The sequence below is a fragment of the Natator depressus genome, chromosome 25 (assembly GCF_965152275.1).
Source record: "Natator depressus isolate rNatDep1 chromosome 25, rNatDep2.hap1, whole genome shotgun sequence".
NCBI classification, from domain to species: Eukaryota; Metazoa; Chordata; order Testudines; family Cheloniidae; genus Natator; species Natator depressus.
This window is the reverse complement of record NC_134258.1, coordinates 15,662,309-15,674,654: the sequence shown is the minus strand read 5'-3', so window position 1 is coordinate 15,674,654 and position 12,346 is coordinate 15,662,309.

The window sequence follows — 12,346 nt, the reverse complement described above, 5'->3', positions numbered from 1 at the left end:
AAAGGCTGTGGCACATGTCCTCTTCTCCCCCCAGCCCAGGTTAATCAGGTCCCACAGCAGATGCTCCTATTACCTGTCTCTGCGTGGTGCCCTGAGGCACTACTTTGGCCTAGGTTCGCTTAATTAATTTTCCTGGTTTTGGTATTGTATTCTTCCACCCTTGGGTTCTGTGTCTTGGCAGCAGCCAAGGTGCCGTCCAGAAGCCAAATGCAGCCGCCCTGATACTGAGGACCTGGTGGGCCCCAGCAGGGAGCCACTTGGGTCAAATTGGAGCACCGTATGCTGGGCCCTGTCAGCGCTACGGACTGCACTCTTGGCTTAAGCTATAGCACTTTGTGCCATAACACAGGGTTGCAAACTTATTTTTAATTTGCGGACCCCTAAAAAATGTCACCTGATGGCCCGGCCCCATCGCCATGGGTGGCTGCAGGCTGTGCTCAGATACCTTGCAGCGTTCGTGCTGCTGTTGGCAAACACAGTGTTAGGCCTCTGTAAAGAGGTGTATTGCTCTGGGGTGGGCTGGGGCTGCACCTGGGCCAGCGCCCGTGTTTACACTTGGCACCTGTGCCCTTGCTCTTTTTCATGTTTTTTCCTAGTGAGTGCAAAAAACAGCCCTCTGTTTATGGGGAAACATGTCCCAGTGTGATGTCAGTACTCCCACAGCCCTGCTCTCCCCCCATGACCCCTGGCAGGGGGAGAGAATAGCGTGAGCTGGGCACTGGCCTGGCGCCTTAGGGAATCCAACACAACTAGGCACCATGTCAAGCTACAGCCTGTGACTAAGACTTTTTTCAAGCGGAGATTCTTCCAGGAATTCTCCCAGGGGTTGTTGTAAAGCCGTCGTACGCTTGGCTAAACCAGATGGTGCACTAGGAGGACATGCTATGTCTGTTTCTAAGCAGAGGAGGACTGGAAAATGTCTTTCACCATGTACATAGTGCATTACACGTAGATGGGCTGTGTCTAAACCCAGGACGCCTACGTATTGTGTGTTTGCATGCAGCAGAGACAGGCTGACATCACGCGAACAGGTTTCATAATCGGAATACCTCGTGTGTGTGGTAGGTGCTTTGAACTTTTTACTCACAAATTGCTTATCTCCGCAGGTTCCAATGTCTCGTGCCTCGGCCTGCCTGTGTATTTACAATTCCTTTGTTTATAAATTCAGCGGGGTTTTGTGTGTGATGCTATTTACCATCAGAGTCCAGGTGCGGGTGCCGTGACCAGTACAGCATTGTAATAGTTATAATTCTTCTCTTTGCCCAGTGTGTCTGTTTGTCTTGCTGTGAGGCCATGCAGCACATCGCACCCTGGGCGCTAAGAGTTACCACAAACCGGAACATTTGTCATTGATGGGTTGCGGGGCATTGTCCTGTTGCTCTTGCCCCTGCTTCCTTGGATTGGGCAGTGGGCATTGGACCAGGCCTTTATGTCTCAGTGTTGCTCACAAATGTATTTTATAGCTGCCCATAGAAAAGCAGGAGCTGTCTCTCCAGCGTGCATTCCCTCTCCAGCTCCCTGTGGAGCCCTGGCTGGGTGTAGGGCTCCCAGGCCCCCCCCGCACAAGCCCCTGCTGCTTGGCTTTGTTTGCTAGTGACAGATGCTGCAGCGTGGCAGGGCTGGAGTGCGCTGCTGCTTAGTCACAGCCAGGACACAAGGAGCTCTCAAGCACCTGACAGTGAGCGAACAAATGAGTCCTTGCAAAATGCAGCCAGTGCTGGGCTGCGTGGGCCGGCTGGTGGCCTCAGGGATTTACCATTGTGACATGGGCTCAGGCTAGGGCCCCATGGACAGGTGTCCAGCTGACAAAAACCACTGTCCCCGACAGGAACCCGCTATCGACTGTTCCAACAGCTGCAGCCATGGATGTGCTTACAGCGGTTCTAGGCACGTGTTCCCTACGTCCCCAATGCCTCTGTGGCTGACCTCGCGGTTGAGAGAGCCTGGAGCCCCAACGGAACTGGTAGTGACTGGCTTTACGCTCTTCGCTGCTGCTTTTGTCCTCTTCGCCCTCTCACGCTGCCCGTGGGCCTAGAACAGCTTCCTCCAAGCTCTCTGCTCTCACACAGACCCTGTCCCCCCAGTGCACCATGTTGGTCTGTTTCGGTCACACTGGAAGCTCCTTGTGGCTGTTTGAAAATAGCCCCATAAACATCATCTCGATACTTCACAGGCCTCAAAACCTGCCTGTGATTCCCCTTCTCCTTATGTGCCCGTCCCATGGACCTGGACCTTGGCAGGGGGCACCTGAGTGACCCCCTTGTGCAACTTGCATGGATGGTGCAAAATAGGGCAGCAAAGGCGTGTTGTGATGAGTGAGAATCAGCAACGCCCTCTCCCGCCCTCTTGTGAAACACAAACTCCTGCAAACAAACACAGCTTGAGCCTCTAGTGGAAAGTTTGGGGAATGTGTCCCCGAGGGTGGCCCATTCATTGCAACTGCTTGTCACAAATATCCCATTAACGTCAGCTCCCCCCACCCTGTGCTGGGAGTGCCAGGACACTGCTATGCACTGGCTGGAAGCTGCCTGGCCTCTTGCGTACGGTTCTGCTTCTGCACTCAGAGTTTCTATTAATATAAAATGTACAGGCAGCGTGTTTAGAAGAGACACAAGGCAGTATTTCTTCACACAACGCACGGTCACCCTGTGGGACTCGTTGCCAGGGGATGTTGTGAAGGCAAAAAGTATAACTGGGTTCCAAAAGAATGAGATGAGTTAATGGAGGATAGGCCCAGCAATGGCTATTAGCCGGGATGGTCAGGGACACAACCCTAAACTTCTGACTGCCAGAACCTGGAACTGGAGAGCAGAGGACCGATCACTCAGTGTGTTTGCTCCCTCTGAAGTGCCTGGCGTTGGCTGCTGTAGGAGGACTGGATACTGGGCTAGATGGACCACAGGTCTGGCCCAGTGTGGCCGTTCTTAGGTTCTTGTTGGCAGGGGGTGGCAGTGCTTCTGAGTAGCACTTATTTCACTTAAGTGTGAACACTCCTGCATGTGACTCCGGTTTCTCCTTCCCTCTCCCAGGGATCGCGCCTCCCCCCTTGATGTAGGTGCTGCTGTTCCTGGCTGGCATATGGGGGTCCTGACTTTGTTCTGTAAAAAGCCCTGCCCATGTTTCTCCCTGCCCCCAGGGACAGCAAAGCTGATGATGCACTTTCATTGGGGCCTTGCTAACCACCCTCCTGTAGCTGGGGCTTGACCTGTGCAGAGCTTTACCTGGCGCAGAATCCACCCTCTGAAACCGGCAGGTACCTCCTGTGCTGGTCCAGCTCCCCCCGCCCGCTGCAGGAAGTGCCAGCACAAGGAACTCAGGAAGGGGCAGCCAAACCCTGGGATTAGATTGTCTCTTAAACTGTGGCCTCTTCACTGCTCTGGCTTGTTTGCAATGTTCCCTTCTCCTGAGCAAACGGGCCAGTGGGGATGCCAGGAGAGCAGGTGCCTCACTAGCTCCTGGGGTCCCGTCCACACTGACACGGGCGCTGTGCTGGTGGGAGATGCTCATGCTGCTGAACCTGCTAGCAGGGTGCAGTGTCCTAGGCCCAAACAAGGGACACGGGCACGTTCTCCATGCAGGGAACTTACAATGTGGAGAGGTTCCTGTGTCCTGCGAATCGCGCTCTCCCCAGCCTCCTTTGCAGGCTTCCCTATTTCTGATGTGAATAATCTTCACCCTTAAAACTGAAGGGATCCCAAATGAAGGTGGCCTAAAGTGAGGGGCTTCCCCAAACTGCTGGCCAGTCGGGAGGGCTGGAGACATTGTCACATGCAGCTGAATGAGGGTTCTCAGGCACCCCCCATTGGGGAGCAAGGTTGAAAGAGACGCTTTGTCGAGTGGGACTGGTCCCGCTGCTGTGCTCTTGGTGCCAGTAGCACTGACAGGCTGTTTCACCTCAGGCTCAGGGAGCTCTCGGTAGCATCTGATGGGGTGCTGTGTCTGACGTCAGGGGTGCAGCCGGGCCCAGGGAACTGCTCCCTGGTGACGAGAGTCCTCCTTTGAGGGCCTCAGCCAGAGAGCAGCAACACGGCACCTCCGCCTGGCGGCCCTGCTGTGGGGTGCGCTAGTGTGTGGCTCAGGCCTGGGGCTGGGAGTCAGGAGAGCTGGGCTCTGCCACCAACTCCTTCCTCCTCTGACGCCAGGGGAGTCACATGGCCTCTAGTCCTCGTTTCCCTGATGTCTTAAAGGGGATGACGCTCCTTGCTGCCCGGCAGAGGGCTTGTGAGCAAGCCCTGCTGTCGTGTCTCCCAGGACTAGCTCAGCCAGGCCCTAGCCCAATGCATAGTTCTGTTTGTTGTGTTCTCTTGTCCTTCCCACCCATGCTGTCCCTGTCGGTTTGATCCCCCTGCTGTGTCTTGCCTGACACCGGGACTGGGGGCTCTCTGAGGCCAGGCAGCCTCTGCGCCTGGCGCTGTCAGAGCGGTAATGATGCTGCTCTGACTTGTGCCTGGCATTCCTGGCAATATACATCAGCATCCGCAGATCCATTCCTTGGCTACGCTTGCTAGGACTGTTCACTGTTGGGGGACTAAGAGAAACCACCACCAAGCCCCCTCTGCCCCTTTCTGTTTGTCCTTCTGCAAGATCAGAACTCCTCGGCACGCGGCTCCCACTCACAGGGACACGTACACAGACGTTTCCTCTTGGCTTTGCGGTTTCGTGTACTGCTGCTCAACAGAGGAGTCTTGATGCCACGTGACTTTTTTACAAATAGGCTGCAGCACCCAGCACCCAGCACCGGCAGCCAAAGCTGCTGCTGCTCCTCCCCCCTCACTTCTATTCCTGACGGGGGCTAAACTCGCTTTGGGCTGGATCCTGAGCTCACATGCATCGCTGTGAAGCCAGCGTGATGCCGCAAAAGTCCATGGCATTACTCCAGACTTAGGCCAGTGTAACTGAGATCAGAATGTGACACTGTCTCCAGCTGGATTTGGCTTCTAGGCCAAGTTAACTAGGTTAGTGGGGGACTACATGGCATACTTCATGGGACATGACACGTTTAACAGGTCTGTTCGCAGATAAACATACCTGCGTACGTTTCCTGCACACTCACAACTGTGCTGCTCTTCCAGAGCCAGCATCGCCACGGTTAGTTCAGACCCTGTATGTATAGAAGTGGGCGTAGGTGACGCCTGGGCCATCTCTAAGCTTGGATTGAAACCATTAATACATCGCCTATGTCCCGTGGTACCCTGCACTGACCTGTCAGGGCCCCGCCCATTTGCTGGTGCACAGAGCCATGTGGACAGTCTGGGAGCCAGAAGCAAAGAGCTCTGACCCTGCACAGCCAAGTGGGGTGGGCAGCTGAAGATCGCTGTCTGCCCTGCCAGCGGGCCTTGGCCATGCCCTGTCGAGGGAGGAGAGGCAAGTTCAGTCTCCAGAGCTACTCGCTGCTTGGCCTCAAGGAAATAAGCTGTGCCAGCTGCAAGCCGCGGCTCTTGCAATGTGGGTGCCTGCCCTGCCCTCCTAACACTGAGCGCACCCACCCGTCTCGGGCTTAGGTGCAGGACGCCACAATACACCCTGGCATTCGGCACCCTAGCACTGAGGCAGGACAGGCTTTTCCTGTGCCATGGGCTGGGTGGGTTACCGGAGAGGAGGGGCTGGAGAGAGCCCTGCAGGCCACGGGGCTCTCTGAGCTGAAATAACCTGGCCTCCCCTTCCCCTGAGCTGGGCCGGGTGTCTCCAGTGTGGTTTCTCCCTGGCCGAGGCTGTGTGCATGGGGACGTGTGTTTTCGATTCTGCTAAACCTGGGAAGTACCAGGTCAGCATTTCTGGGCTCTCCTCTGCACTCGGGCCTGGCCACTGCCTTCACAAACAGGAAGCAGGAGCCTGTGGGAAGTGAGCCCTTGGGAAGTCTCAGCCAGTGACAGGGAGCGCCTGCGCCTCGCGGTGGCCATGGGGCTGCAGCAGATGGAGGCAGCTCCCCTGACCCCGACTGGCAGACAGCCAGAGACGCGAAGGAAGCTGGAGTCAGGGAATCTGTATCCAAACCACAGCTGTGACACCCCGTGTCTGCCAGATGGCCAAGGAGGGGCTGGTAGGTCTGGTCAGCCTCCTGGAGATTCCTCACCAGGACTCTGGACTGACCGAGAAGAGGCAGCTGTCAAAGAGCCCACCCACAGTGTTACCCTGGGCCTGGGGCATGCTGAGATGGGGCTTGGGGGTCAGGTAGCCCTGGGGAGCTGCCCGCAGTGCAGACTTGTTGCATTGACATTGTCTGTGCTTCCCTGGGGCACAGCTGGGGAGGCCACTAGGGAAGTACAGTGACCCCGGGTGGAGAGCATGAAAGCCCTGGGCATGTTCCTTAGAGCTGGAGGTGGGTGGTGGCCCTGTCAAGGTGACATTCAAAATCTTAACTTCATCCATTCCCAAAAGGGAACTCGGGTTCCGTGCCACGTGGGGCCTGCTCGGGCACTCCCCTGTCTGATCCCCCAGGCCTGCTTGGAGCTGAACCACCATGCACCTGCCCTGATGGGTGTGTGTAGCCTGCTTCCTTTAAGGTGACAGCACCCTGGCATGCTGGCTGAGCGTGGGAGGAGCAGGGGAACCATCTGGGGGGTAAGTAATGAAGGCGGGGGTGACGGGGGGGGGGTCTGTAAATTGCTCTGAGATCCTCTCAGTGAATGGGCACAGCACAGGGAGGGACGATTCCCTGCAGCATCTGTGCAAGCTGCTCTGTGGAGCTGTAAAAGTCTGCTTGGCTAGTCCTCCTGCTTCCTCCCCTTTGAAGAACATCAGCTTTCCCTCTGCCATCAGGCGAGTGCTGCGCAGCATAAGGAGAGAGGCCTCTGCATTCACCAGATCTAGTGATAGGGAGCAGAGGAGCAAGGAAAGCCCCCCCGGCTCTTTACCTGCGGATTAGGCTGCCCTGCTCCTTCTGAGTTGTTGGATTTGGACCCTGCTGGATCTATGGGTGTGGGCGCAATCCCCTGTGCACTGCTGTGTCACTGATTGCCCCGCAGGGCATGCGGATCTCCCTCGTGTCCCCACGAACCCCCTCGTTCTTGCACGGAGCAGTTTGGTCTGAAGCAACAACCTCTATTCCCAACCCCGCTTAACATCCCAGGGAAACTCCTGCTTGTGCTTCCCAGAGCAAATCTCCCATGCATTAAGGACTCTGTCCGGACCACGGAGCACAGGCCTGCCCAGGGCACAAGGCAAATCCCACAGCAGGTTACCAGACTCACAGTTCAAACATAGATTCTAATCACACAGGCTCGGCAGCAGGAGCGTGGTGAGACTCCAGGCATGGAGCACGCTCCCAGGCCACCCCATGTCTAAATAGAGCAGGGGAAGGCAAGTAATGTGGTGCAGTCAGCTATTCCGCCTGTGACTTGTCACCTGTGTGTCTCCGCTCCCCTCTGTAAGGTGGGGGTGATACTGAGGCATGCTGCCGGGAGGCTCTTGGCACAGAGCAGCTATGTCTGTGCAAAGCAGCACTGTACCAGAAACAGGCTCTGGGTGTTTAAAACACTTCCCAGCAAGTGCCTTGTTGCTTTCTGTCATGTCACCCCTTAAGTAGAGAGGGGCTCCCCTGGACCACCCGCGAAGTCACTGTCATCCCTCAAACACTCCTCTGCCCTGATGCCTGCAGATCACTGGGCAGTGGCCGGCCAGCTGGTGAGCAGTGACTGGTGCTGACCTGGCCAGCACCGTTCCATTGTTTCCTTGCGTTCTCCTTGGCTGTTTGTAACCACCTGTTGTTTTCAGTCTTGTACCAGGACAGTAAGTGCTTTGGAGCAAAGACTGTCCTGTCACGTTTGTGCAGAGCCTGGCACAGTGGGCTGGGGCCTCTGGTTGCACCCCTGGAGGGAGAGACCTTCTGTCCTGCGGCTCTGATTCTGAAGGCCACAAAGCGTGGGAGGCTCTAGGCTCTTTCCCAGAAGCCGTGGGGCTTTTCCACACAGCCGTTTGCCACACAGCCTGTTGATGCCCCAGGCCCCGCTCTGCCCACTGCCTCCCCACCCCGCCTGCACGTTGCCTTGTTATTCACTTTTTTAAAAACAGCCCCTTGTTTGTCTGCTCTGGTTCCTCTTGTTCCTAGCATGTTGTGGGCATCACTTGCTCAAGAGACTCGCTGGGGCTGCCCCAGGCTGCCTGCATGGCAGGGCTGCCGCAGGCTGCTGGCTCTTGTTTATTGGTCACTTCCTCTGACAATGGAAAATTTTTACTACTTCTTACTCTTGCCCCAGTTGTTTCTGAAGCAGAAGTTGTTTGTGAGGCTAAGCCCAGCTCACAAGCATGTCTATGTATAAACACAAGGGCTCAGCAAGGCGGCTGCTTCAAGAATAACAAACCGTGCAGGCCCTGGCGCTTGCTGGGGCAGGCATGCTGCTACCGTTCCCTCCATTTGGGGCCACGGTTTGTCCTTAGCAGAGGCCACCCCTAAATACACCGACTCCAGCTACAAATGGAGCCAGCGTCTCTTCGCTCAGTTGGAGTCAGGTCCGCCAGGCCCGGCGAGAGCCATAGACACGGTCTCAGTGGAGGATGTATAAATCTCTCCTGTCCCCACACAATGTCAGAGCGGGGCGGATCCTCCCGGGGAGGAAACCAGAGTGCACCGAGTGTTTTTATGTCTGGACTATTGGGCAGCTCTGGGACTGGGGATGGGAAAAGGAGCTTCTCCCCTCTGCCGTTTGGGGCAGGGACCCGTGTTGTGTTTGTGCAGTGCCTCGCCCTGTAAATATTAACAGGTGACTGAGCCAGCCCGAGGTCAATGAACTGCCAGTGTGCGTCGTGTGCAGGACATCTGAGCTCGGGTCACAGGAGGGTACAACTGGACCCTGGGATGGCCAGGACAAATAACCCTGGAAGCTGTTTGCACTCGCCCTACAGGATCCCCCTGGTGATCCTCCTGGCAGAGCTGCCCCAGTTCTGGGGATCCATGTACACCAGTCGCCCATTACCATTGCTGGGCTGTGGAGAGGCAGGATTCAGAGAGAGTGAAGGCTCCCGCAGAGAGAGACAGCAAAGGGCTCAGCCATGCTGCACTCTGTCTGCTGCGGGGAATGAGTCTCACCAAAGCGCCTGTGGTCTCCTTGCTTGCTGGGTCCCTGTGCCCTGCTCCGTGGTGTCTGCGGGAGCCCTGAGGGCCTTGGCGCTAAGGAAGGCTCCATTTGCCTTGTGCAAGTTTTCTCGGCTCGCTGGTCCCATTCAATTGGCTGCTGCAGACAGCCAGGGCGTCTGGCACGAGTACGATGGTGCTTGGGTTGAACAAGGAGGCAAAGCTGTAGGAATCCAAGCAATTGGTTTGGAAACCACAGCCTGGGCCCACGAGCGGAGGTGCTGATCACCAGGATGGGTGAGGGCAAAGCTTGGCTGTCTGCAGCAAGCTCGGTGCGGGCGACTGTGGGCCCCAAGGGACTTTATCTCCATACTGCTGGCCAGCAGATTTTTACATAGGAACTCCGGCTTCCCCATCTCCTCTGCTTCTCTTCCCTCCTCAATCCCTTTCCCCTCCCTCTGCTCTTCCCACACTGCAAGGTCCTTGTGAGCTAAATTAGCTCAAGTTTGCAAAGTGTTAGGAAAGGCCAAGACAACATGATGTGTTTCAATCTGTGAACCGAGCTGCTAGTATAACCTGACACTGCCCAGAACTTTATTGTGTAGAAAGTCTTTCCACTCACAGAAATAACCAGTCTCGCCTGAGGGAGAACCAGAAATGGCACTTCTGGAGGAAAGTCGAGGAGCTGAGAGGGAGAAGATCCATAGTGTAGCTGTAAATAACGATAAGGATTTCAGAGAGCTGCAGTGAAATACCCTCTCTCCTGTTGTCTCGATGGAAGAGGAATATGGCTGAAAACTGGCACCCATCGCAGTGGGTCTCGGTCGGGTGCTCTGACACTTCACGTGATGGAGCTGGCATTCAGCACACAGGGCAGGTGCAGATGTTGACAAGACACAGCACACCTTACGATGTAGCAACAGAGCCTCAAACTGGTGGGAAATGTTCATTGCCCCAAGGTAAACGTTTCCGAGTTTCTCACAAACACAGTGAGTTTAAAAAAATTCCAGAATCATCTGACTGAGGCACATGATGTGTTGACATATCAACAGAGCTGATGCCCTAGTTAGTCTGGGTGTGCTGGGAGGTCATCGATGGCTCCTGTGGAGAGGATGCGCCGTGCAGTAAACACTACGCCAGAGGCTGCTGCCCTAACACTGAGGGCTCTGAGAACTAGAGTCGGCACGACCTTAGCCCCTCACTGTCCCTTTTATCGCTGTAAATATCCAGGGGCCCCCGAGGGTTGATCAGTTGCTATTCGACAGGCCAGCTGCCACGGGCAGGCCCCTGGCAACACTGTCACTCCAGGCACTGGGAGCAGGGCCCATGGACATGTTGCACAATGACATTTCTTCTGGCTTGTATCGTTTGATGCCTTATTAACACCCCCCCAGGATGTAACACTCGGGACGCTGGTGGGGTGGGGTGAGTCAGGCCTTTGGTTCCCCTCAGGGCCCCCAAAGACCTGTACCCCCTGCTGCAGCACCCCAAACAGTGAGAGGATCCTGGATGTGGACTGGGTGGAGCAGGAGATCAGAGGTCATGCCCCAAAGCTTCTAGCTGTGGGTCTGTGAGGTGACAGGCTGTAATGTGGTTCTTCTGCCTGTCAGGGGACATGTGCTTGTGCTTAGTACACTGCCCTTTCAGTGCCTCCCTCAGTGTCAAGCCCTCCTAGGAACTGTGAGACCATCTCGTTCCGTCCGTCTCCACTAAGGGAAAGATTAATGGGGCAATGGCAGGGGAGTCGGCTGCCATGTCAGGCTTTAAGGACACCTGTGTGCAGGAGGGCTGGGTGAACAGCACAAACACCTTTCCAGTAATGGATCCCCATGGCCTCTGGGCTGTGCCAGCTGGGCACCTCCCCATGCGATTGGTTTGAAACCCAAAGCTGCGAACTTTACCTGGCATGCCCAGTTTGCTTCAGCAGGGAAACAGACCTTTCCAGTGGGGACCCAGAGGGATAGGAATTCTCCGCAGAGTCATTGCTCCACTTCTCCCACTGGAATGAGCCCCTCTGTCACTTTTGACCTGTACTCCCAGGGATCGGGTAGGACTTGGCATGAACACGCCCTACCCCAGCTACGACGAGCGCGGCATTAACCTGCCCAGTGGAGCTCACGCACTTACATAGCGTGAGTTGGGCCCAGCAACCCAATAACACCACAACAAACGCATCCACCTGTTCCTCTGCCCTTCGAATAGAGCTGGGAGATCCTGGGTTCATCCCACTGTGACCTTAGCTCATTAAAATATGACCATATAGATCATTGTTGCAACCACTGTTCTATATTTGCAGCAAATATTGTACAAAGGTTGTTGAGTGAGTTGTCCATGGAAAGGTTATGACTGGCTGGTTATGATGATGCCATCTGTCTGCACGTAACATTTTTGTATGTGAAGTTATAAGTATTGGCTCCATTCTTGGATTTCAAATATTTATTCCTGGGGTAACGCCCACAAAGTAATTAGCCAGCACACCTTGGAGGGCCTATTCAAATTGAGTGGTCCATCGAAAGAACATTTGTGGACCATGGGAGACGCCCATCTACACTTAATGAAATTTCTTGCTGTGACTAGGTGACACGCATGGACATGTGACTTGCCCATGTGACTCCAAACTCCATCTTGTTGCTGTAATTTTCTACAGTAAAAACAATGGGATGTCCTCCACATGGCAAAAGCTATAAAAGGCCCTGGAAACCCCTCCACTTTGTCTTCAATCCTGCTTCTACCTCTGGAGGAACTTTGCTACAAACTGAAGCTCTGAACAAAGGACTGAAAGACCCATCCAAGCTGTGGATGTTCTCCAGAGACTTGACTTAGGCCAGCAGTTTATTCCATCACTGCTACAAACCTGAACCAAGAACTTTGCCATTACTGTAGGTAATTGATTCCTTTAACCAATTTTAACTCTCACCTTTCTTTCTTTTTGTAAATAAACCATTAGATTTTAGATACTAAAGGATCAGCATCAGCGTGATTTTTGGGTAAGATCTACGTTATATATTGACCTGGGTGTGTGGCTGGTCCTTTGGGATCAGAAGGACCTATTATTTGATGAGACCAGTTGTAAAGAACAACTCCTTTCTGAATCCAGTGTTTTTGGTGGTGATATAAGAACTGGAATGGCTGAGGCAACTGCCTTTATGTTTTCTTGTTAGCCAGTGTGGTGAAACAGGAGTTTATTTTTGTGGATGGTTTGGTATATCTTATAAAAGAATAACCACCAGTTTTGAGTTGTGTTTGCCCTGTTTCTCAGCAGTTTGTCCTGAATTTGGCATCCTCAGTTGTGACCCACTAAGGCCCGGTTACACCCACACTGGACTTTTCGATCAG